A 27,074-nucleotide genomic window follows, 5' to 3' on the forward strand; every position below is an offset into this window, starting at 1 on the left:
CATAGGGGGAATAAGGAGTAAAACAAATTGGGTTGATGGAAATACTAGTGGCCAATGAGAGGGAGGGGTAAGGTGTATGGTATGTATGAGTTTTTTCTCTTTCTTTTTATTTCTTTTTCTGGAGTAATGCAAATGTTCTAAAAATGATTATGGGGTTTTCTGCTGGTGTTGGTGCTGTGAGGACGGTGGGCTGTAGTGTATAAGAAAGAAGAAAGACATGGCAGCAAGTGGGAATCAGGGATAGTGTTGCTGGTCTGGTTTGGGGATATCCCTTGCCCAAAACATTCCTGGAAAATTGACTAGTATTAAGTGTGAGTAAAAGGTGTCTACTTTTTTTTAAGTCTTGATTTTAGTTTTGTCTTGGATAGTATTTGGCAAGATTTAGCTTAGAAATTATGTAGCATTTATTACATGAGAATCAAAATTGCTTTGTTTCTGGGCTCATTTCAAAAATTGAGAACTCATTTCTGTGTATCAAAATGTTTTTGGGTTTTTTTATTTCTAAAATTGTAAATGTACCATTGTAAAATGGAATTTCAACTTCAAAAGTTTACCCTTTACTTACTGGAGTAAATGGATGATTGCAAAGTCTTTAGTCATAGCTGTAATAGTAAAGAATTTAGAACAAGGCTGCATACGCAAACCTTAACAGGGCCAATATTAAATATCACACCAATGACACTTGGTGTTGATATAAAAGAAAAAAATCTTCCCTTAAATAAGAGTTCTGTGTTTTAACAGTGCCAATTCAGGATGGCTATAATGCTGCTCTGCCTTCGACAGCTTGCTGTACCTCTCTGTAGTTACTCTATGACTCTATGTTTCTATCTTTGTTGGTTAAGCACTTCCTGAAGTTGATGATTACATATACCCATGTTATACATTCATATATGTGCAGGGATTTCCCTTCATCTTTGTTTTGTGGGCTGGGCAAAATTTAGTGTAACCTAATGACTTCATGACTCTTTGATTTAAGAGTAAGCCCACTATTTTTATAATGAAACCAAATCTAAAGGCTTTTATATTAATTTTAAAAGGGGAAGCTTGCTCAAATGTTTTATTTCTACACATTTGTGTATGTGTGTGTGTGTGTGTATAAGTCAGTTAGTATATTTGTATATGTATATTATATACATAAAACACTTTATATTTTTGCATACAAGTATGCTTTTATTATACAGATAATAAATATGGGGGAACATTTCTGCTTTTTTCTTAATAGGTGAAGAAATCTTGAAGACCGGAAATTGGATCTTAATGAATTTTGTTTTTTTTTTATTTTTTGTTTTTCTTTTTTCTTTTTAAATTATATTGTTCTGCTATGGGAGATGAATTTTTTTTAATAAAATTTTGAATCTGAAGTTCATCTTTAAATGAACTCTTTTCATTTTTGTTTTTGAGGCAATAACTAACCCTAGCTATCTCTAGTCTGGCAAAGGTTATTCAAATGGACTTAATCTCCTAGTAGTTGGGAGATGTTTTAAAAACACATCCTGCATTGACTTCTGGCTGAGAGATTTCCTTGGCAATGTGAGGAGGAAAATTCTTTCTGCCTCATTATTATTAATTCATGGACTGAGTGTTGGTTTGACCTAGAGGAGTAACGGATTGGAGCTCAGTGAAGACACAGACGTTCCTGTTGGGATCAACCAGCTAATGATTGCATTTTAAAGACAATTTCTGTGATTGACTTGTCTCTTGGAAGATTAAACCCATTTCAAGAGGGCTTGGAGATGGTTCTCATCTTGAGCAAAGAGTGGCTGGTGTTCAAGAAGTCACTTCTAATCAAGGATCTACTCAGCATGCCTAATTAAGGAGAAGACCGCTACTTTTGTTTTCTATTCTACATGTACCAAAGGCGACAGCTGCCCATTCCATCACTGTGAAGCTGCACTAAGAGATGAAACCATTTACATGTTATGGCAAGAAGGGCACTGTTTTCTACAGGTGTGCAGATTTCGGCAGTATGGCGATTGATAAAAAATGCAGTGAGATTCTGTGTTACTGGGAAAATCAGCCAATGGGATTTCCAAAATTAAATTATGCTTTCCATCACAACAGAGGACGTTATGTTGATGGTCTTTTCCTACCTCCAAGCAAAACTGTGTTGCCCACTGTGCCTGAGCCAGAAGAAGTGAAGGCTAGTAGTCAGCTCACAGTTCAACAGAACAAATTGTCTGTCCCATCTAAGTGTTATCAAAGCAGAAAGTTTCAAAGTGTTATGAAAGTAGAAAATTCAGAAAATATTCCTAGCCCCACACATCCACCAGTGGTAATCAATGCTGCAGATGATGATGAAGATGATGATGGTCAATTTCTGAGGAAAGTGATGAAACAAAAATACCTACCTTGCAACCAACTCCCCAACTTCATAATGGATTAAAAGTGGCTTCTGCCTGGAAACCTGGGGTCAATTTAAAGCAAGGTGAATGTTTGAATTTTGTAATCAAAACACTTGAGTAAATCAAATCAAAGAAAATGAAGGAAAAATCCAAGAAGCGAGGTGAAGGTACTTCTGGAGTTTCCAGCCTTTTGTTCCAACCTGAACCCATTCCAGGTCCTGAAAAAGAGAATGCCCAGACTGTGGTGAGGACAGTAACTCTGTCCAGCAACCAAGGAGAAGAACCTTTGGTTAGATTGAGTCTCACAGAGAGACTGGGAAATGAAAATTTTAGTAGATGGTGACAGTGAGCTTCCACTAAAGCATATCCTTGTGCAGAGGCTAGGGAAGAAAGTTGAAGCTTCAGAAACTAACACTGACAAAACACCAAAGAAAGTTCAAGTTTCTACATCTCTGAAGGAGCGATTAGGCATGTCCACTGATCTAAACAATGAGGAGGCAGCAGAGAGAGTTAATAAAGTTGGTGAGATCCATGTGAAAACACTAGAAGAAATTCTTCTTGAAAGAGCCAGTCAAAAACGTGGAGAATTGAAAGCCAAACTCAAGATAGAAGGACCTACAAAAGCTAATGATTCTACCTCAGGAACAAATAGCTCTTCCATCAAAACCTTCTCTGAGGTCCTAGCTGAAAAGAAACATTGACAGCAGGAAGCAGAGAGACAAAAAAGCAAAAGAAGTAACTAGTATTAAGTTAAAGACTGATAGTGACATTTAAAAAAAACAGTGGTTTTGCCACCCATAGTTGCCAGCAAAGGACAGTCAGAGGAGCCTGCAAATAGAATAAAGTTTATGCAGGAGGTACATATCAAAACATTGGAGGAAATTAAGTTGGAGAAGGCACTGAGGGTGCAGCATAACCCTGAAAGGAGTAGCAGCAACCGCCTCAGCCTGAAGGTCTCCCAGGGACAAGGCAGCTGTTCCACATCTCCAAAAGAACAGGTATAAGAGAAGAAAAGAAACTTCAGGAAGGAGGTGAAGTTTCTTCTCAGAGCAGTGATACTACAATAGAGGCTAAGGAGGCTTCAGGTAAAACAGCAGCAGTTGACATCACTAAAATTCAAGTCAAGAGATGTGACACCTTGAGAGAAGCACATGCAGAAACAGCAGGGGAGGGGAAATCTCCTGAAGGAAAAATCAGTTTTGACACCCTTTCAGGGATATGTAGCTTCTTGCAGTACTGAAGTGGTGGAGAAACCTGTGCCAGGCACCACTTGGTCCTTGACAAAGTGGCTTCCCACAAAGTCATCCCAGAAGGTGGAGGTAGAAACCTCAGGGATTGGGGACTCAATACTGAATGTGAAATGTGCAGCCCAGCCCTTGGAGAAAAAGGGTAAAGCTAAACCCAAAGTGAAAGTGAAGCCATCTGTGGTTAAAGTTGTTTCATCCCCCAAATTGGCCCCCAAACTCAAAGCAGTCATTACAGCTATAAACCCACTCAGTTCCAGCTATGTCCTGCAGGAAAGCCCAGCCAAAAAGGCAGCTGTGGTTGTTGTCCCACTCCTGTCTGAGGACAAATCAGTCACTATGTCTGAGACAGAAAAATCTAGGGAGAGTCTTATAGTGCCTCCAACCCAGTCTTCTTCAAATCCCTTATCACCAGAAGTATCTAGACCTCCCTCATCCCATATGCCCACGAAAACTCACCGACTCAACTCTGCCTCAACTGGAAAACCCCCGCTCTCTGTAGAGGATGATTTTGAGAAACTAATTTGGGAGATTTCAGGAGGTGAATTAGAAGATGAGATAGACCTGGATCCTGGGAAGGATGAAGATAACCTTCTGCTTGAGTTGTTTATCCAAAATGATTGATAGTTGAAGGTGGAAGTGAAAACATTGAAAAAAAAAAAACCCACACACCAAAAAAACTGGACTAAGTTTCATCTATTATAACATTTACCCAAGTTGACAATTTCTTTAGTCTAGCATTTGCCCCAAATCAGAAGTATACCTCTAAATTACCTATGTGTCCTGTATTCTTTGGGGTCAGAGTTTTAGAAGACCCTTGAATAGAAGGTTTTAGAAGACCTTTTGTCCATTTGATGCTGCTGTTTAGCATCTTTGAGATAAAGTTCTGTTGACCTTTCTCTCTAAGAAAAGGGACTGAGAGGGGGATCCAAGTGAAAGTGTGCAGGAGAACTTAGTGAGTCCTTGAGGTGTTTGTCAACTGTGACTTATTTTCCCCCTATGTTCTATTATTTCCTTTCTGTATTGTCTTAATGCATTTTGCCACCTGAGTTTGAAAGAATGAAGACAGCTACTAGCATTAAGGACTAAATCTCATGTTACCACTAAACAAAAAAATTTACCTAATCTGTGTTAAACTGTATGTCCTTTTTAAATGTATTTAGAAATTTAACTAAGCATTAGAGAAGACTGAACAGCTCATGAAGCTGATAATCTGGACATACTTTTTGGACCTGATTTTGATGCTTTTGCTGCCCTATAAGCCTCCAAAAAGCAATAGCTAATTTATTATTACTATAATTTTTTAAGGTTTTTAAAGTGCTTCAGGGGTCTCCTGAAACTAATTTTCTATTTCTGGGATTCCCTGGATTCTTTGTAAGAGGTGATATGATTAGAGGAATTCTTTTTAAGTATGAAAGTTGTCCCTTTTTTTCTTCAGCACTTGCCTCCTACTGGCATTGAATTACACAGGGATGAAATTGGTTAATTTTTTAATTTCTAACTCTTCCAGAAAACTCCTCTTGCCTAATATTTATTTGGTGCCATTTAACCACCTGGGAGGACAAACATGAACTCATTCAAGCTGCCAATATTTATCTATGGGTTGGAACAGTACACTGAATTGTACTGTAGCAGGGATATTGAGATGCTCTGGGGGTGTGTTGACTAGCTTCCGGTACTACACTTTTCTTCATTTCAGAATTGGATTTTCTTTTCTTCTTGTTGGTCTCCTTCATATCGTCTCAAGGGCTTAGACTTGTGAAGGAACAAGTATGATGGGGATAGTAATCTTGAAAGGAGACACATTGGACAATAATTGGAAGGAAGAAGAAAGGAGGACTTGTCCATTTTGATATTTTACTGTAGGTGGCCAGTTTTGTTTCTCATAGGGAAATCTGACCACCTGTCATGTTGGCGCCTAAGGAACTGCTGTTGCAAGCGACTCATCAAGATTTAAACTTCATGTAGCCTTGTCGGAAATGTGGAAAAAGAAGAAAGCCACAGGACGACCCTTTTGGTCTTGGGAAGATCTGGGTGATTCTGCACAAGCAAAAGTGGCTTGAAATTTATACACACACACATCTCTCTACTGATTGATCTTCAGTTGACTGAATGTTGTATGACAGCCTTTCTCCAAAGCAGGGGTGCAATGTTCTGGTTTCACCGCAGATTTTCTGTTCATTTCATTTTGGAATCAGCTTACAGATTTCAGGCCCCTTTTGTATGTAACCTTGATTCTTTTACTTTTTTTATTTATTTTTTTCTTTTCTTTTTTAAAAATAATTTTGTTTCATATTTAAATCCCTTGTATTAGCCAATGATTCATGTCTAACATTATTTGATTCATTTGCCATTACAGAAAGAGAAATACTTATTTGTGTTTTAAATAAAACTGGTGTAGGGTAAAAAAATGATCATGGTGATGAATACACAGTTACATGATGATATTGTGAGCCAACCGTGTATGAAATGTATGTGTGTGAAGATTTGTCAATAAAAATATTTAAAAAAACAAAAACTAGGGGGAAGAAGGGAGTTAAAGTTATGCTAGTAAATCTTGATACAGAGCCAGGATCAGAGTGAGAATTAGTTACCTAAGGCTCAAAATTTGAAGAGGCACTCACCTTACCCCAGTGGTGACCCTGTCTCCATGAACCTTTCCATGTCTAACATTTTGTGATTTGGTGTATCCAAAAGAGGTATAAGGTCTTTGAAGTCACCACCTGGCAAAGTTTTCTTTTCAACAGTGCTTCTATTGCTCAAAACATTCTTGGAACTCGTTCTTGAGAATTATCTGTCCTTAGTGATGATAAATCTTAATCTTTTGAAGATGGAGTCAAGGTTTATTTGTTTGTTTTGTTTCTGAAATAGACAAAACCAATTGTGGTGAAATCTGGGGACTAATATACGGTGGACAAGCCCTGTAATACTTTCGGGGGTCAAAAGTAGATTTTCACATATTTCTTATAGATTGGTTTTGGAGGCAGTCTTGAAAGGGGAATTGAAGAATGTGTTTTGAGCTAAAAACACTTTCTGAACTGGAATATATCCTCTGATGGTGATCACTCTGAAGCTAAATCTGTTGGCTATGTTATGAAAGTTCTGGAATGTTTACTCTAAAAGTTACCCTTCTTACTTTCTAGTCAAACTTTGAACTACTGAGTTTTACTAAATAGAAACCATTTAACTTATCTCCAACACATATTCTTAAAGGTTGAAAGTCCAGAGAGATTACAGAAGAATATTACAAAATACAAATATATTTGCTTTAATTCAAAGAATTGACCCTCAAGAAAAATTGAGCGGAACCAACGTATCTTAAGTCTTCTCTTAACCTCCCAAAACATCTCAATTGCTCTTCAGGTTTGATTTAAATATTTAGTGTTGAGGAAATCCAAAGTCCTTCTGGGTGAATTTCCAAATCAAAGTATTTGTTAAAGGATTCTGAAGGATCTTAGAAACAGCATGGTAGAGGGTCCTTCCAATATTTCCACTGCTGATCTAAAAAATTTTATTTGGCAGAGAAAAATGAAGGAAGGACTGGAGGTCTTGCCATTCAACCAATAAACCTCTCAAGGCTGTTCCAAGAATTCAGACTTGTTGACTTCTATTGTGGTCATATAGCTTGGGCCAAAGTTGAAACGCAGAGCCCCAGAGTTCCATTCCTGAAGTCCACACTGATTTTGTGCTGAGGTCTTAACCTTTCCAGATGTCCACTCACCCATGTACAAGTCCTTGCCTCCTCCAAGCTTCCAGAGAGTTTTCCCCTTGCTGAGAAACCAGCTGCCTGCAGATGTCTCACTGGCATTTAATCTCAGCTTTTTCAGGCTTGAAACCTGTTGGCTACTTACTGGTGACGGTGATAATGGCTCTCCTTAGGAGCAGTCTCCAGCTGTGCCTCCCAGCCACTTGGCTTTCCAGGAAACTATTTCCTTCCAGGCTTCAAAGAATTGCAAGCTTCTAAATAACCCTCTTATTAGGCTGTAAATTAGAGCCTGGGGCACATGTTTACAGTCCCTTATAATTAATTGTTTGACAGCAGAGTTACTGCCAATTGCTTTCTGGTTTAGTAGCAGTCTGTGTGTGTGTGTGTGTGTGTGTGTGTGTGTGTGTGTGTGTGTGTGTGTGTGGTGGTTTAGGATTAGTTTGAAACCAAGATAAAAAAATCATGTGGGACTTCCTGGAAGATGGCGGCTTAGTAAGACGCGCGGATCTTAGTTTCTTCTCCAGGACACCTACTAGGGGAGTAGAAACGATACAGAAAGCGCCCAAAGCCACAACAGAGATAAAAAAGACAGCGTACCCCATCCTGGAACGGCTGGCTGGCTGAGAGAAGCAGCTCGGGTGAGATCGCCGAGGCGCGCGGGCCTTACCGGGCGGGGTGGCAAGCGGCCGGAGTTACTCCCTTCCCCCTTCCCGGGCCGGCTGGGAGAATTGGAGAGGCGGTCCCCTGAAACAAAGACGGCTGGCGCCCACACCACGCGCAGCCCCCGGACCAACTGAGAGAATTGGATCGGAAACCCCCAGGCCGCAGAGAACGGTGACGGGTGGGGGAGGCCCCTTCCAAACCCGTGACTCCCGGGGAACGTGCACTCTCCCGGGCGGGCCGCTGCCGGTGGCGCCCTCCCGCCACGCTTGTTGCCCAGGGCCGACTAGGAAATTCGGACGGGCTCTTTCCCTGGCTGCGGCGACCAGCAACCCTCCCTGCGTTCAGACACCCTCCCTGCGTTCGGACCCCTGGGCCGGCTCAAGCCGCTTCGGCTAGCGAACCCCCAGGACGGCGAGAGTTTTCCAAAGTTTAAGGTCCCACAGCACCTTTTACTGGTGGGACCCGCAGACAAACGTGTGCCACGAGCGCCACCTACTGGGCAGGATAAGAAAAACAGAACCCAGAGATTTCACAGAAAAATATTACAACCTTGCTGGGTCCAACACCAAGAGAAATCTGAATAAATGCCCAGACGCCAGCAGCAGAAGATAACTGTCCACGCTCAAAAGATTGAGAATATGGCTCAGTCAAAGGAACAAACCAATAGCTCAAATGAGACACAAGAGCTGAGACAACTAATCCTGAATATACGAACAGAAATGGAAAACCTCTTCAAAAATGAAATCGATAAATTGAGGGAGGACATGAAGAGGACATGGGCTGAACATAAAGAAGAAATAGAAAAACTGAAAAAACAAATCGCAGAACTTATGGAAGTGAAGGATAAAGTAGCAAACATAGAAAAAATAATGGATAGCTACAATGATAGATTTAAAGAGACAGAAGATAGAATTAGTGATTTGGAGGATGGAACATCTGAATTCCAAAAAGAAACAGAAACTATAGGGAAAAGAATGGAAAAATTTGAACAGGGTATCAGGGAACTCAAGGACAATATGAACCGCACAAATATACGTGTTGTGGGTGTCCCAGAAGGAGAAGAGAAGGGAAAAGGAGGAGAAAAACTAATGGAAGAAATTATCACTGAAAATTTCCCAACTCTTATGAAAGACCTAAAATTACAGATCCAAGAAATGCAGCGCACCCCAAAGAGATTAGACCCAAATAGGCGTTCTCCAAGACACTTACTAGTTAGAATGTCAGAGGTCGAAGAGAAAGAGAAGATCTTGAAAGCAGCAAGAGAAGAACAATCCATTACATACAAGGGAAACCCAATAAGACTTTGTGTAGATTTCTCAGCAGAAACCATGGAGGCTAGAAGACAGTGGGATGATATATTTAAAATACTAAAAGAGAAAAACTGCCAACCAAGACTCCTATATCCAGCAAAATTATCCTTCAAAAACGAGGGAGAAATTAAAACATTCTCAGACAAAAAGTCACTGAAAGAATTTGTGACCAAGAGACCAGCTCTGCAAGAAATACTAAAGGGAGCACTAGAGTCAGATACAAAAAGACAGAAGAGAGAGATATGGAAAAGAGTGTAGAAAGAAGGAAAATCAGATATGATATATATAATACAAAAGGCAAAATGTTGGAGGAAAATATTATCCAAACAGTAATAACACTAAATGTCAATGGACTGAATTCCCCAATCAAAAGACATAGATTGGCAGAATGGATTAAAAAACAGGATCCTTCGATATGCTGTCTACAGGAAACACATCTTAGACCCAAAGATAAACATAGGTTGAAAGTGAAAGGTTGGGAAAAGATATTTCATGCAAATAACAACCAGAAAAGAGCAGGAGTGGCTATACTAATATCCAACAAATTAGACTTCAAATGTAAAACAGTTAAAAGAGACAAAGAAGGACACTATATACTAATAAAAGGAACAATTAAACAAGAAGACATAACAATCATAAATATTTACGCACCGAATCAGAATGCCCCAAAATACGTGAGGAATATACTGCAAACACTGAAAAGGGAAATAGACTCATATACCATAATAGTTGGAGACTTCAACTCACCACTCTCATCAAGGGACAGAACATCTAGACAGAGGATCAACAAAGAAATAGAGAATCTGAATATTACTATAAATGAACTAGACTTAATAGACATTTATAGGACATTACATCCCACAACAGCAGGATACACCTTTTTCTCAAGTGCTCATGGATCATTCTCAAAGATAGACCATATGCTGGGTCACAAAGCAAGTCTTAACAAATTTAAAAAGATTGAAATCTTACACAACACTTTCTCGGACCATAAAGGAATGATGTTGGAAATCAATAATAGGCAGAGTGCCAGAAAATTCACAAATACGTGGAGGCTCAACAACACACTCCTAAACAACGACTGGGTCAAAGAAGAAATTGCAAGAGAAATTAGCAAATACCTCGAGGCGAATGAAAATGAAAACACAACATATCAAAACTTATGGGACGCAGCAAAGGCAGTGCTAAGAGGGAAATTTATTGCTCTAAATGCCTATATCAGAAAAGGAGAAAAGGCAAAAATTCAGGAATTAACTATCCATTTGGAAGAACTGGAGAAAGAACAGCAAGCTAACCCCAAAGCAAGCAAAAGGAAAGAAATAACAAAGATTAGAGCACAAATAAATGAAATTGAAAACATGAAAACAATAGAGAAAATCAATAAGGCCAGAAGTTGGTTCTATGAGAAAATCAATAAGATTGATGGGCCCTTAGCAAGATTGACAAAAAGAAGAAGAGAGAGGATGCAAATAAATAAGATTAGAAATGGAAGAGGAGACATAACTACTGACCTCACAGAAATAAAGGAGGTAATAACAGGATACTATGAACAACTTTACGCTAATAAATACAACAATTTAGAGGAAATGGACGGGTTCCTGGAAAGACATGAACAACCAACTTTGACTCAAGAAGACATAGATGACCTCAACAAACCAATCACAAGTAAAGAAATTGAATTAGTCATTCAAAAGCTTCCTAAAAAGAAAAGTCCAGGACCAGATGGCTTCACAGGTGAATTCTACCAAACGTTCCAGAAAGAATTAGTACCAAGTCTCCTAAAACTCTTCAAAAAAATCGAAGTGGAGGGAAAACTACCTAATTCATTCTATGAAGCCAACATCACCCTCATACCAAAACCAGGCAAAGATATTACAAAAAAAGAAAACTACAGACCAATCTCTCTAATGAATACAGATGCAAAAATCCTCAATAAAATTCTAGCAAATCGTATCCAACAACACATTAAAAGAATTATACATCATGACCAAGTAGGATTCATCCCAGGTATGCAAGGATGGTTCAACATAAGAAAATCAATTAATGTAATACACCATATCAACAAATCAAAGCAGAAAAATCACATGATCATCTCAATTGATGCAGAGAAGGCATTCGACAAGATTCAACATCCTTTCCTGTTGAAAACACTTCAAAAGATAGGAATACAAGGGAACTTCCTTAAAATGATAGAGGGAATATATGAAAAACCCACAGCTAATATCATCCTCAATGGGGAAAAATTGAAAACTTTCCCCCTAAGATCAGGAACAAGACAAGGATGTCCACTATCACCACTATTATTCAACATTGTGTTGGAGGTTCTAGCCAGAGCAATTAGACAAGAAAAAGAAATACAAGGCATCAAAATTGGAAAGGAAGAAGTAAAACTATCACTGTTTGCAGACGATATGATACTATACGTCGAAAACCCGGAAAAATCCACAACAAAACTACTAGAGCTAATAAATGAGTACAGCAAAGTAGCAGGTTACAAGATCAACATTCAAAAATCTGTAGCATTTCTATACACTAGTAATGAACAAGCGGAGGGGGAAATCAAGAAACGAATCCCATTTACAATTGCAACTAAAAGAATAAAATACCTAGGAATAAATTTAACTAAAGAGACAAAAAACCTATATAAAGAAAACTACAAAAAACTGCTAAAAGAAATCACAGAAGACCTAAATAGATGGAAGGGCATACCGTGTTCATGGATTGGAAGACTAAATATAGTTAAAATGTCAATCCTACCTAAATTGATTTACAGATTCAATGCAATACCAATCAAAATCCCAACAACTTATTTTTCAGAAATAGAAAAACCAATAAGCAAATTTATCTGGAAGGGCAGGGTGCCCCGAATTGCTAAAAACATCTTGAGGAAAAAAAACGAAGCTGGAGGTCTCGCGCTGCCTGACTTTAAGGCATATTATGAAGCCACAGTGGTCAAAACAGCATGGTATTGGCATAAAGATAGATATATCGACCAATGGAATCGAATAGAGTGCTCAGATATAGACCCTCTCATCTATGGACATTTGATCTTTGATAAGGCAGTCAAGCCAACTCACCTGGGACAGAATAGTCTCTTCAATAAATGGTGCCTAGAGAACTGGATATCCATATGCAAAAGAAGGAAAGAAGACCCATCTCTCACACCCTATACAAAAGTTAACTCAAAATGGATCAAAGATCTAAACATTAGGTCTAAGACCATAAAACAGTTAGAGGAAAATGTTGGGAGATATCTTATGGATCTTACAATTGGAGGTGGTTTTATGGACCTTAAACCTAAAGCAAGAGCACTGAAGAAGGAAATAAATAAATGGGAACTCCTCAAAATTAAACACTTTTGTGCATCAAAGAACTTCATCAAGAAAGTAGAAAGACAGCCTTCACAATGGGAGACAATATTTGGAAATGATATATCAGATAAAGGTCTAGTATCCAGAATTTATAAAGAGATTGTTCATCTCAACAACAAAAAGACAGCCAACCCAATTACAAAATGGGAAAAAGACTTGAACAGACACCTCTCAGAAGAGGAAATACGGATGGCCAAGAAGCACATGAAGAGATGCTCAATGTCCCTGGCCATTAGAGAAATGCAAATCAAAACCACAATGAGATATCATCTCACACCCACCAGAATGGCCATTATCAACAAAACAGAAAATGACAAGTGCTGGAGAGGATGCGGAGAAAGAGGCACACTTATCCACTGTTGGTGGGAATGTCAAAGGGTGCAACCACTGTGGAAGGCAGTTTGGCGGTTCCTCAAAAAGCTGAATATAGAATTGCCATACGACCCAGCAATACCATTGCTAGGTATCTACTCAAAGGACTTAAGGGCAAAGACACAAACGGACATTTGCACACCAATGTTTATAGCAGCGTTATTTACAATTGCAAAGAGATGGAAACAGCCAAAATCTCCATCAACAGACGAGTGGCTAAACAAACTGTGGTATATACATACGATGGAATATTATGCAGCTTTAAGACAAGATAAACTTATGAACCATGTAATAACATGGATGGACCTAGAGAATATTATGCTGAGTGAATCCAGCCAAAAACTAAAGGACAAATACTGTATGGTCCCACTGATGTGAACGGACATTCGAGAATAAACTTGAAATATGTCATTGGTAATAGAGTTCAGCAGGAGTTAGAAACAGGGTAAGACAATGGGTAATTGAAGCTGAAGGGATACAGACTGTGCAACAGGACTAGATATAAAAACTCAAAAATGGACAGCACAATAATACCTAATTGTAAAGTAATCATGTTAAAACACTGAATGAAGCTGCATCTGAGCTATAGGTTTTTGTTTTGTTTTGTTTTGTTTTGTATTGATTTTACTATTATTACTTTTATTTTTTTCTCTATATTAACATTCTATATCTTTTTCGGTTATGTTGCTAGTTCTTCTAAACCAATGCAAATGTACTAAGAAATGATGATCATGCATCTATGTGATGATGTTAAGAATTAATGATTGCATGTGTAGAATGGTATGATCTCTAAATGTTGGGTTAATTTCTTTTTTTCCGTTAATTAAAAAAAAAAAAAAAGAGAAGGGATAATTGGAGATGAAGGGATACAGACTGTACAACGGGACTGGATATAAAAACTCAGAAATGGACAGCACCATACTACCCAATTGTAATGCAATTATGTTAAAACACTGAATGAAGCTGCATGTGAGGTATAGGTTTTTTGTTTTTGTTTTTTTTGTTTTTTTTTCTTTCTATTATTGTTTTAATTCTTATTCTGTTGTCTTTTTATTTCTTTTTCTAAATCGATTTAAATGTACTAAGAAATGATGAATATGCAACTATGTGATGTTATTAAGAATTACTGATTGTACATGTAGATTGGAATGATTTCTAATTGTTTTGTTAATTCTTTTTTTAATTAATAAAAAAAAACCTAAAAAAAAAAAAAAAAAATCATGTGCCTTCCAGATAAACTGAGAGAAGGAATTATCCTTGGACAGATGGAGGGATATAGGGAAGGTCCAAAAGTTTATGCTCGAAGGGGAAAGGAAAGGGGAACAATTTACCCTTTGATACCCACAGGAGTGCGGGCACTGAGCACTTAAGTGATTTCTGATATTACTTTATTTGATCCTTGAGACAGTTAAAGCTCTGAAGTTAGTTAGGTCTTTCAGTTTCTTTTTTAACAGATCAGAAAATGGAGGCTCAGAGAGGTTGCGCAGTCACAGAGGTCGTGAGTAGTAGAGCCAAGATTTAACCTAGAGTTCAACGGAGACTGAAAATTGCAGAAGTGGGACAGAGACAGGGGATATGCCAGATGGTGAAAGTGGATAGAAAAAAAAAGAAAAAGAAAGAAAGTGGATAGAGGCTGGAAATGAAGAACTTTTGCCAAGGTAAAAAGTGTCTTGGGAGATCTAATGCTTTAAGAGAGATGCCACAGGAGGAAGGTGAAAAGTGAGGGGAGGAGAGGGCAAAAATAATTCTCGTTTACTCATTTCATTCCACAAATATTTGCAATCCAACCTGTCCTATTTTGTTCACAGCCTCAGCTGCACCAGGGTAAAGTTGTAGAAGGAGATACAAAAGCTATTTCATGGGGAGGTCATCATTAAAACCCATTTTTAGATGCAGTGGATCAGGGGCTGCAGTTGTAGTGAGGTAGGGCCACACAGAGGGAGTTAAATAGATGCAGTTCCTGACCTCTAACATTTGACCTGTAGTAGCAGGTTAGCAGGATCCTTCCCTGAGCTTCCCCACATAGTAGCTGGGTGACCTTGGGCAAGTTAATTTGCCACTCTGGACCTCAGTTTCCTCATCTGTAAAAGGAGATAATAATACGAGTACTTACTTGACGTATGGTGAACTTTTTAGTAAATACTGGGCATGAACTGAATTCTGTGCCTTTTAGCATAATGTGGGTTCTGGACTATCTTCCCCTCACTAACATATAGCATGAACTTCAAATATTAATAATATAGTCAGCCTACTTCCCCACTCTTAGCACCATGAAAGGAAAGAAGGGGCAAGGAGAGTGTGTGCCAGTTATCTCTAGAGCAGAGTTAGAAGCTGGGTTCCCTTTACTGCTTAAACCTCTGGACACATGAAGTCCAGAGCTTGTGTCTTCCCAATCTGGGCTGTAGATGTGCAGAGTCAATGCCTCAGATGGGTCCCAGCCACTCAGGGGAAGCTGGGCCCACGTGTGCACTGGCAGCAGAGGTAACCCCACGTCTATTTGCTACAACTCGTTCTCCGCTATGGACGCTGTTTGGATTCGTGCCTCATGAGTGTGGCAGCCTCAGGCCTTGCTTTCATTCCTGACTGGAAGAGTCTCTGGGCTCAGGTCTGTTCTGAAGTGAACCCACACTGGATTCTGGGCTTCATTTAGATTCAAGGACTTTCTGACTTGGTGGGAACTTTGGAGTTTGTCTCATCCAGACTCCCATTGGGGCACTCCCTGGTGCTGGATTGTGTCTGACTCCTAATTACTCAAAGGACTCTAGTGTGGCCTTCACACGTTTAGCTACCTCCACCTCAAAGGCTCTTCTGCCCCTTTCTCCACTAATCCAGACTTTTCCTTCAAGCCTCAGCTTGGATGTAACTTCTCCAGGAAACCCCCTGACTTCCTCAAGACCTAAAGTTTCTTCTCCAGCTCTGGGGTTCCCTTTACCCACTGTTTGCTCTCTTTAGCCACATGGCATTGTAATGTACTTGCTGATTAAATGATCTGTTTCTCCTTCCAGAGTGTAAGCCCATGAGGGCGGAGGTTAGGTCTCATTCCCTCCTGTAGCCCCAGTGCCTAGGGTAGGTACTCAGTGAATGCTTGTTGAACAAATGAATAAGTAAGGAGCTGAGGCAAGACTGGATCTCTGAGCCTAAACCAGTGGAAATTCCAGCATAGAACAATACAGAACTTTGGGGAGAAGAAAGGCAAACCAGGGCTCCTGGGGTTTCCCACTCTCTGTGACATTCCCTCACTGTGGTGCTCTCTTCTGTCCTCTCCACTGGGGGGGATGTTCTATGCAGACACATTGTTAAGAGCAAATGAACTATTTGAGCAGTTTCCTACTAGGGGTTCTTAAGCCTTGGTCAGCAAGGGTCAGCTTCATCAGGATTTGAGTTGCACAGGTTAGGTTAGAAAGAACAAGGATTCCCTTGGCATACTCTCAGAAAAGAAAGATAGCTGACTCCAGGGTTATATCTACAGAGATAATAAGAAATGAATCTCTTGGGAAGCCAAGAAAGGGAGCTGATGTGGGGTCTGGACTCCTTGACAGGGAGGCAGTAGTGTCAAGCTAGCTCCAGGGACCTCCTGTGTCCAGAAATTCATGGATCTTCCCTTTAGAACTGTCATCAGTGGGATGGAGGCTCTCCCTGTGTGTTCACTCTTCTTTGTTTCTTATATCTGATGGGTGGACTTTCTCCTAAGGGAGAAAGGCATTCAATTGGCCCAGCTCATCATGTCACACCAGACATAGATAATTGCATCTCCTAGGGGTGCGGTCCATGCCTGGTCCAATTAAGTGTGGTTGGCAAGGGTAGGGGTAGAAGGAAGCAGAGTCATAAAAACAGGGAGAGAGTAGAAGCTGAGGGTGGGCAGGCCCAGGAAACCTGCCCAGAACAGTGCATTAGAACAAACTTCTCCTATTCATCTCCCCACCCCAGGGTTCCCTTCAGAGGCGGAAGCCACATTATAGAGTTCACTGCCACAGTCCTCAGACTTGCTTCATAAACATCAGTACGTAATATTTATTGCCCTCCTACAGATCGGGCGTCAAGATGAAAAAGAAATAATAATTCTAAATCTCACACAAGGGCTTTGGCGATCAATGAGCTAATTTATATGAAATAGTTTTGGTTCCCTGGGAAACAACATGTGGCATAAATTTAGGCTTTTTTTTTTTTTTTTTTGCTGGATGGATCCCACACCAGTAACTCACCCCAGTTAATGAAAAATTTGCTTGGCTGTATAGACAGCAGGGCTGTACACATGGCATCTAGGTTCAGAATGGAATTTCTGGACCAGGTATGGACTCGGCCTCACCACCGTGATCCACTTGCTTCACTCAAGTTCTTTTCATCCCAGGGCAGGCACCTGAGTTTGGGATCTGCAGTACAAGTGGTCTGCCTGAATGATGCCTAAAGGACCCCACAACTAATTCAAGGCATAGTTTTGTGGATTTTTAATTTAACTTTAGAGCCCCAAGTTCTGTTTTTCTTGCAAGTCCAAACAACTAATGTGAGTTGCTTAAAATAATGTGAAAATGCTCAGTTACCACCACTAGATAAAGTCCCAATCCTGCATACGAGCCTTGTAAAATCTATAGTGTTATGTCAGTTGTAACTGTTGGTCCATTCATGGGGAAAGAATTAACATTTATGGAACATCTTCTTTTTGCCAGGAACTAAAACTACTTTAAAGAGCTGTTTATGCCCATGTTTTCCCACCATTCTTTCTCTCTTTTTTTAAGTTTCAATCAATTTTTTGAGATGTATTCACATACCCTACAATCCATCCAAAGTATACAATCAATGGCTCATAGTATCAATTTTTCCCTATTCAAAAAATAATAATAAAATCTAAAAAAAACAAAAAACGCTCAAAACATCCCATACTCCTTATTCCCTCCATCCCCCATCTCCCATTATTGACTCCTTGTATTGGTATAGTACATTTATAATTGTTACCATTCTTTTTTGGGGGGGGGGGTTCAATCATTTTATTAGCCTTAGAATGTTACATTTTGTACATAATATCTAGTTATTATTAAGTCTTCTTAAAGGGATCTACTTCAGTACATCTTGTTAATAGTAAAAAGCCAAGTAAGATGATTAAAACTCAACCTAACATTTTAATATCCTCTGAAGAAGGTAAGTTAGAAAATCAAACACTTTACACACATTTAAGAGTTGTGTCTCAAAATAAAATAACTAGGAAGCCTTACAATTTAAAGTGGGGGAGAAAAAAAATTATCTTGATCTTTTAAAATGCTCTAGCAAATTGTACTTTCATTTAACAAAAACAATGATATTGATATAAAAAATGTTCTGCTTTTTAAACTTCTGAACTTCAATGCAAATTAAAATAAGATAGCAGTATTGGAGTCTTTTGAGAGGCACATAGCTAGCAGCTACATTCATCAGTGTAGCCGAGTCTCCTTATCCATGACCAGGTCAGGCTGGGTGTGGCCCTGACTGAAAAGAAGACTGCTACACACATAAGGGTCAGGCCCACTTAGAGAAGGGGCCATGGTACTTCCAGGGGGTGCAGTAAACCTGGTCTTGGTTGACAGGCCCCAGATTGGCTTGGAGCCATTCCAGGTTGTGAAGTACGGGTCACAGTGTAATTAGTAGGCTGAGAAGTTTGGGTGGTGTAAGCTGGTGGAGGATAATTGCTTGCCTGGTATTGCTGTGGTGGTTGAGCAGGCAGTTGCTGAGGCTGACCAGAAAAGGCAGGAGCCAGTGCCTAGGAAGTTGGTTGCTTGCCATATCCCTGGAACTGCTGTGGTTGCTGGGGTCGAGTCTGCGGACTATAACCTACTGAATACTGACTACCATACTGTTGTGGCAACCAAGGGGGAGCCTGTGGCAGCTGAGCACCACCGCAAGCTTGTTGTTGGTACTGTTGGTACATCTTACCTGCTTGTGTCTGAGCTCTTGTATATGGCGGCTGCTGTGGCGGAACTCCTGGTGGGTGAGCTGCTGAAGAAGAGGAAGCAATGCTATCAGGCATTCCTGAACGGTCTTCTGCAAAAGCACTGGGTGGCCCTGAAACCTGATCATCTGTTAAGCCAAATGCAGACATGACATTTTTACTGATTTCATCTTGGTTTTTTAAGGGATCAAAGCCTGACATACTTTCAGCCATAACTTGAGTAGACTCTTTTCCAGAAGAATCAGAAGCAGCAGTTTTTCTTCCTTACAAAATGATCAACAGTATCATTTTCAGGAACATCGGTTGAAGGTCCTGGTTCTCCAGGTGGTTCAAAGCCCAATAAGCGATTAATTTTATTTCAAAGTTCTATCAGTGCTCGGCGGAGATATTTCACCTGCTTTGATTCAAGGGACCTTGGTTGTCCATTAACAAACAATGTCAGTTTCAATATCCTACTGCATTGAATTGCAAAAGAAAGGTCAGTCATTAAGCTGAGTGAGATTAGCCAGAAACAAAAGGACAAATGCCATATGGTCTCACTGATATGAACTAACATTAATGAATGAACTTGGAGAATTTCAGTTAAGAACAGAGGTCACGGTCCACGGGTGCGTCCTTGCCCTGGGTCCACGTGGTGCAAAGGTAGGAGGAGTATCCTTAAAGTAGATTCCTACAAATGGATTTGCCCAATGGCAGGTTATAAAGTGACCAAACTCTATGTGATCCTCCATTGAAGCAGAAAGACAACGTGGATGGTGGAGAAAGAAATGAAAAGAAAGCCTGTCCAGAAGAAGCCTAAGAAGATAGAGAGGGTACAAGACTTGAGGAACAAGTTGCATCCATCTCCAGTAAAGAACAGACTGAGGGAAAAGGCAATGAAAATAAGAAAATTGGAAAAATATTTCCTCTGACCACAGAACTTGTTTTTTTAAGACGGCCCCTCTTTGAACTCACCCAGTAAGAGTTTGAAATGCGATTTAGACTTATATCATCATGAAGGAAGCTGCTTGGGGAAGAATCAACAGTTTGTTAATTCCTTCTGCCACAGCTTACCCCTTGTGATAATAATCCCCATAAAGTGCAAATCAGTGTGAAAATGTCCTGTGTTTAAAAATTTGAACCCCATTGATAACAGAGCATTCATACTGGAGAGACACCATATGAATTTACTGAATTTGGGAAAACTTCTTTCATTCGCATGTCATATTTCATTAAATGTAGAAGTCATGCTGGAGAGAAATCCTGTGCTTCTAAGGAATATTGAAATGCCTTTAGCTATATGACAAATCTCATTGAGCAGAATAAAATTCATACTGGAGAGAAATCCGTGAATGTAACAAAACTTCATTAAACGTTAGAAAATTTATACAGGAAAGAAACCTTTGAATGTACTGAATATGATAAAGTTTTCTCTGGAACCTCATTTCTTACTCTACGTTTGAAAGGCAACACAAGGGAAAAGCCATATAAACGTAAGAAATGTGGGAAAATGTTAAACCAAAAGTAAATCCTCATTCATCAAAAAATTCATATTGGAGAGAAACCTTGTGAATGTGGGTAAGCTTCCATTCAGATGTCAAACCTCAGTCAGCAAAGAATTTATAGTGGAGAAAAGCCCTTTGCCTGTAAGGTATGTGGGAAAATCTTTAGCCACAAATCAAACCTCACTGAGCATGAACATTTTCATACTAGAGAGAAACCTTTCGAATGTAATGAATGTGGAAAAGTCTTCAGACAAAAGCAGTATGTTATTAAACATCAAAACACTCATACTGGAGAGAAGCTTTTTGAATGCAACGAATGTGGAAAATCCTTTAGCCAGAAGGAAAACCTTCTTGCCCATCAGAAGACTCACATGGGTGAGAAACCATTTGAGTGTAAGGATTATGGAAAAGCTTTCATACAGAAGTCAAACCTCATTAGACACCAGAAAACTCACACGGGAGAGAAGACCTTTGTATGCAAGGAGTGTGGGAAAACCTTCAGTGGCAAATCAAACATTACTGAACATGAGAAAATTCATATTGGAGAGAAACCCTTTAAATGTAGTGAATGTGGCACAGCTTTTGGCCAGAAGAAGTACCTTATAAGACATCAAAACATTCATACTGGAGAGAAACCTTATGAATGTAATGAATGTGGAAAACCTTCTCTCAATGAACATCACTTATTGTACATGTGAGAATTCATTCAGGTGATAAACCTTATGAATGTAATGTACGTGGAAAAACCTTCTCTCAAAGCTCATCTCTTACTGTGCATGTGAGAAGCCACACAGGTGAGAAACCCTATGGTTGTAATGAATGTTGGAAAGCCTTCTCTTAGTTTTCAACTCTTGCTCTACAGTTGAGGATACATGCAGATAAGAAGCCTTATCAATGTAGTGAATGTGAGAAAGCTTTCAGCCAGAAGTCACACCACATTAGACACCAGAAAATTCACACTCATTAAAAACCATAAGAATACCTTGAAGATGTGAAGTTTCTTTAATCAGGAATTTACATTTCATTGCACATCAGAAATAATTGTTCTAAAGCAGCACCATGGATGAGGGAAAGAAAAACTAAAAACTTATGAGATACCAGAAATTAAATATTGACAGGACAGACATTCATATGATATAAAGCCTGTGGCCAACAAAAAACCTACTGCAAAGGTAATGCTGAAACTTAAGAAGCATTCCCACTAAAATTGGGGAGAAGAAACAGATGCCTGCTGTCATCATTGCTATCAAATATCTGGAGATCCTAACCAAGTTGTAGGTGTTGGAAAGCAAGAGACAATACTAGATATCATATACAAATAATATAAAACTCCTGTGGTATTGATGCAGCAGAAGTGAACCCAGAAACAGACTCACACACTTAATAGAATGGAATATGATAGAAATGGCATCAAGAAGTGATGAAATAATGGGACTATTTAAAAATAATTTGGAGATATTTGTTGTGCAAGGAGGGGATAAACCATATACAAAATGAGATGTAAAGGGGTAAAACAGTAATATGAAAAAGCTATATTCTTAAGTCATTGTGCTGGTTTGAAAGGAAGTATGCCCCCTAAGAAAAGTCATGTTTTGATATAAATCCTATTTCTTAAAGGAAGAATAATCCCTATTCAATACTGTATATTTGAAACTGTAATGAGGTCATCTCCCTGGTTGATGTGATTTAGTTAAGAATGGTTGTTAAACTGGATTGGGGGCTGACATGTCTCCACCCATTTGAGTGGGCCTTGATTAGTTTCTGAAGTCCTATAAAAGAGGAAACATTTTGGAGAATGAGAGATTCAGAGAGATTTGGAGAGAGCAGAGGATGCTGCAGCACCACAAAACAGAGAGTCCACCAGCCAGTGACCTTTGGAGATGAAGAAGGAAAACACCTCCCGGGGAGCTTCATGAAACTGGAAGCCAGGAGAGAAAGCTAGCAGATGATGCCATATTTGCCATGTGCCCTTCCAGCCGAGAGAGAAACCCTGACTGTGTTCACCATGTGCCTTCTCACTTGAGAGAGAAACCCTGAACTTCATTGGCCTTCTTGAACCAAGGTATCTTTCCCTGGATGCCTTTGATTGGACTTTTCTATAGACTTGTTTTAATTCTCAGCCTTAGAACTGTAAACTAACAACTCATTAAATTCCCCTTGTTAAAAGCCATTCCGTTTCTGGTATATTGCATTCCAGCAGCTAGCAAACTAGAACAGTCATCTTGAGAATAGGAGAGCATTTCTTAAATTTTAAAAATACCTAGCAATTCTCTAAGTACATATACCAGGAAATATGTATTAGGAGGATACTTGATGTGGCATGATTTGTCATAGTCAAAAATTGATGACAATGTAAATGCCCATCAGGAGCAAAATGGAAAATTCTTATGGTGGAATACTATGTCTGTAAAATGCAACATGCATTAACAGAGAAAGATCTCAAAAATCATGTTGAGAGGGAAGAATCAAGTTATACAATGATGCATATATAGTGCAATGAAATCTTTGTAAATTTGAATAAAAATTTCCCTCATATAATTTGGTAGTATATATTGGCAATGGATGCATATTATATGTAAATATTTCTGAGAAGAATTGTAAGGAAACACACCAAACTCTTGATAGCGATTGGCTGTGAAGAGTGGAGGAGAGAAAGGAATGAATGTGGGAGGTGGGGTGGGGATTGGTAAAAGGGGATTGCAGCTTTATATATGAATAACCATTTCTCTTTAAAAAGACTGCAAGTAAATATACAAGATATTGATTACTTCTGGATTGTAGTAGATGGAAATCTTGTCTTCTTTTTGTACTTTTCTTTATTTTTTAAATTTATCAATAATAGGGATAGGGATGGGAAAGCTCTACCTTTAAAAACTATCATAATCGGTTCATTCCAATCAAATACTAAACTTTTTCTAGAAAATATTTCTAAAATTTTATCAGTGGTGAGTGGATGGATTTGTTCTCGTGTAATTTGAAATTATCTATTTTATTAAAATTAAAATGACAGCACACAAAAAAAGAACAGAGGTCATCAGGAGATAGAAATAGGGTATATATTGGATAATTGGAGCTGAAGCAATACAGATTGTGCAACAGGACTGATTGTAAAAATTCAGAAATGGATAGCAAAATATTACCTAATTGTAGCACAATAATGTTAGTACATTGAATGAAGCTGAGTGTGAGAATGATAGAGAGAAGAGGGCTGAAGGCACAAATGAAACCAGAAGACAAGATAAACAATAAAGACTGAAATGGTATAATCTAAGAATGCCTAGAGTATACAATAATATTGACTAAATGTACAATTAAAAAATGTTTTTGCATGAGGAAGAACAAAGGAATGTCAATATTGCAGGGTGTTGAAAATAGATGGAAATTCATATTTTAAAACTTTAACATATGTGTGAGACTAAAGAAAAAAGTTTATTTGGTACGAAATTTATATTTTGACTAGTGCATTTCCTAATATAACTTATATGGACAGGTTAATTGAACACCGTAAGTACATGGAACCTTGAATAGGGCATGAGATTTTGTAAGTTTGTCCAGAGTGATGCTCAGATAAATCCCAGAGTGATTTGAACAGTGAATAAAAAATTATTTGCAAAGTCCCCTTGGGGGAACAACAAGAAAGGGGGAAATTTGAAGTTCCCCATTTGGAGAATTCCTGATATTCTCGCAAGCAGTGGAGACAACCAAATCAATAGGTTGAGCCCTCTGTTTCACACAATCTTGTGTGAAACTTATCCCCACAAAGGATAGACTAAGCCTACTTAAAATTAGGCGTAAGAGTCACCCCCAGAGAACCTCTTTTGTTGTTCAGGTGTGGCCTTTCTCTCAGCCAACACAGCAAGCAAATTCACCATCCTCCCCCTCTCTATGTGGGACATGACTCCCAGGTGTGTAAACCTCCCTGGCAACGTGGGACAGAAATCCTAGAATGAGCTGGGACTCAGCATCAAGAGATTGAGAAAATTTTCTCAACAGGACGGGGGAAAAGAAAAATGAAACAAAATAAAGTGTTAATGGCTGAGAGATTTCAAACAGAGTTGAGAGTTAATACTGGAGGTTCTTCTTATGTATTTTATAGATATTCCTTTTTTGGTTTAAGGTATATTAGAGAGGCTAGAGGGAAGTGTCTGAAACTGTAGAGCTGTTCTCCAATAGCCATGTTTCTTGAAGATGAATGCATAATGATATAGCTTTTGCAATGTCACTATAGGATTGTGGGAAACCTTGTGTCTGACGCTCCTTTTATCTACAATATTGACAGATGAGTAAAAAATATGGATTAAAAATAAATAAGTAATAGGGGGAACAAATGTTAAAATAAATTGAGTTGTTTAAAATACTAATGAACAATGAAAGGGAGCAGTAAGAGGCATAGAAAAAAATTAGGGGAAACAAAGGTTAAATTCTATTGAGTAGATGGAAATACTAGTGGCCAATGAGAGGCAGGGGTAAGGGGTATGGTATTTGTGAGTTTTTTCCTTTTATTTCTTTTTTTGGAGTGATGCAAATGTTCTAAAAAATGATCATGGGTGCTCCTTTTATCTACCTTGTCAACAGATGAGTGGAACATATGGAATAAAAATAAGTAATGGGGGGAACAAATGTTAAAATAAATTTAGTTTGAAATGCTAGTGATCAGTGAAAGGGAGGGGTAAGGGGTATGGTATGTAGGAATTTTTTTTTCTGTTTTCATTTTGTTTCTTTTTCTGAATAGATGCAAATGTTCCAAGAAATGATCGTGATGATGAATATGCAACTATGTGATGATATTGTGAATTACTGATTATTTATGAGAACAGAATGATCAAAATAGGAATGTTCGCGTTTGTTACATGTTTTTTGGTATTTAAAAAAAAACAAAATAGAAAAGAAATGGTCATGGTGATGAATATACTACTATGCGATGATATTGTGAGCCTTTGATTATGCACCATATACAGAATGCTTGTGTGTTAAGAATGTTCATGTTTGTATGTTGTTTTTGTGTAACAATACAAAATTTAAAAATTATATATAAAATAATAAAGGGAGATAAAGGGTAACAACTGGGTAGACTGAAATACTGTAGGTCACTGAGAAGAAGGGGTAACGGGTAGGGATGTATGAGTTCCTTTTTTTTCCTTTTTATTTCTTTTTTCTGAAGTGATGCAGATGTTCTAAAAATGATCATGGTGAACAGTACACAACTATGTGGTGATATTTTGAGCCACTGATTGTATAATATGGTTGGACTATACCTGTGTGACTATTTCTCAATGTTTTTTTTAATGTAAAAAGAAGTTCAGAGCTATCAAAAATTTTGATAAGATTTCCATCTTCATCTTTATACTTTATTGTAACTTCATCATTACTCAAAAGTTTTCCTCTGAAAACTCATTGCATCATTAGCACTAATTCATCATAAGTTGTATCTTCATTTTGAATGAGAATTTGCTGAATATCTTCTCCAAGTTAAGCTTTGATAAATAGCTTCCCACTTAGATACAACTGTCCATTCATGATGGACTCCAGGATGCTCTAAATATACAACTCTAGATAAAGACGGCGTGCCGAGGCCGCTGCTGTCACCTTCCCGCAGGTCTCTGTTGGCCCCGTGGGTGCTAGATGGCTGCTGTCCCTGCTGCCAGGCTCAGGGACGTCAGGGGAACGCTGCCGTACGACCGGCTTGGATGCTGTCCACCGCCCCCGCACCTCGCTTGCCGGGCTCTCCATTCTCTTCTGAACCCTTCCCGCCAGGCCCACGTCCCCACCACTCCAGTGAAGTAAATGCTCTTGGCCAGGTTCCCGATGATCAGTGTGATCCTATGACCACTAGCCCATTCTCATTCTTCATCTTACTCAACCAGTTGGCAGCATTTGGTACCATTTATCACTCCCTTACAACCCTTTGTTCACTTTGTTTCTAAGCCACAACGTCCTCAGTTCTCCACACCTTAAAACAGTCTGGACGCCATTTGCATAGGCCAGTGATTGGTCAATTATGGCTTTAGAGCAAATCCAGCCACCACTCGTTTTTGTAAATAAGGTTTTATTAGAACATAGCCATCTCCATTTATTTATGCATTGGCTGTGTCTGCTTTTGCCCTGCAAGGGCAGAGTGGAGTGGTACTGAGACCCTATGGCCCGAAAGGTCAAACATATTTACTATGTGGCCATTTTCATACTACCCTGGGGGGTTTGGATATGTATGAGTGTGACTTCTCTAAGTCTGTCTTCCAGGGTCGTATGTAGAACTTTCTTCAATTTGCCCTAAAATTTAATTTACACACTCATTAAGTGTTCCCCCTCACAGGGGCCTACATTATCATATCTTGCATTGGGATTCAGCAGTCGTATGAAGATGACCAAATGCCTTAAATTTTACATTGTCCCCCCCACCCCACATTTGGCCTTCTATAGTACAGTTAATGAGTTCAAGACAAATGCTTAGAGGGAACAGATTAGTTTCTAGTTAAAGAAGGTGTGATAAGTTAGAACAATTTTTGGTAGAAAACAATTCCTAATTTTTTTAAATTATTTTTTATTGATATCTATTATATATTCACATACCATGTAATCATCCAAAGTGTACAATCAGTGGTTCACAATATCATCATACAGCTGTGTATTTATCATCACAATTGACTTTTTTTCTTTTTTGTGAAAAA

At 38.9% G+C, this 27,074-nt stretch overlaps 3 pseudogenes; 2 read left to right on the forward strand and 1 right to left on the reverse strand.

Annotated features, from left to right (window-relative positions):
• Positions 1 to 1,802: 1,802 nt before the first annotated feature.
• Positions 1,803 to 4,248, forward strand: LOC143663524 (zinc finger CCCH domain-containing protein 11A-like; annotated as a pseudogene).
• A 14,162-nt stretch (positions 4,249 to 18,410) lies between these two features.
• On the reverse strand, positions 18,411 to 25,926 carry LOC143663352 (protein TFG pseudogene; annotated as a pseudogene).
• Positions 20,451 to 21,376, forward strand: LOC143663525 (uncharacterized; annotated as a pseudogene).
• Positions 25,927 to 27,074: the final 1,148 nt, after the last annotated feature.

Source organism: Tamandua tetradactyla, chromosome 19, assembly GCF_023851605.1.
Source record: "Tamandua tetradactyla isolate mTamTet1 chromosome 19, mTamTet1.pri, whole genome shotgun sequence".
Taxonomy (NCBI): Eukaryota; Metazoa; Chordata; class Mammalia; order Pilosa; family Myrmecophagidae; genus Tamandua; species Tamandua tetradactyla.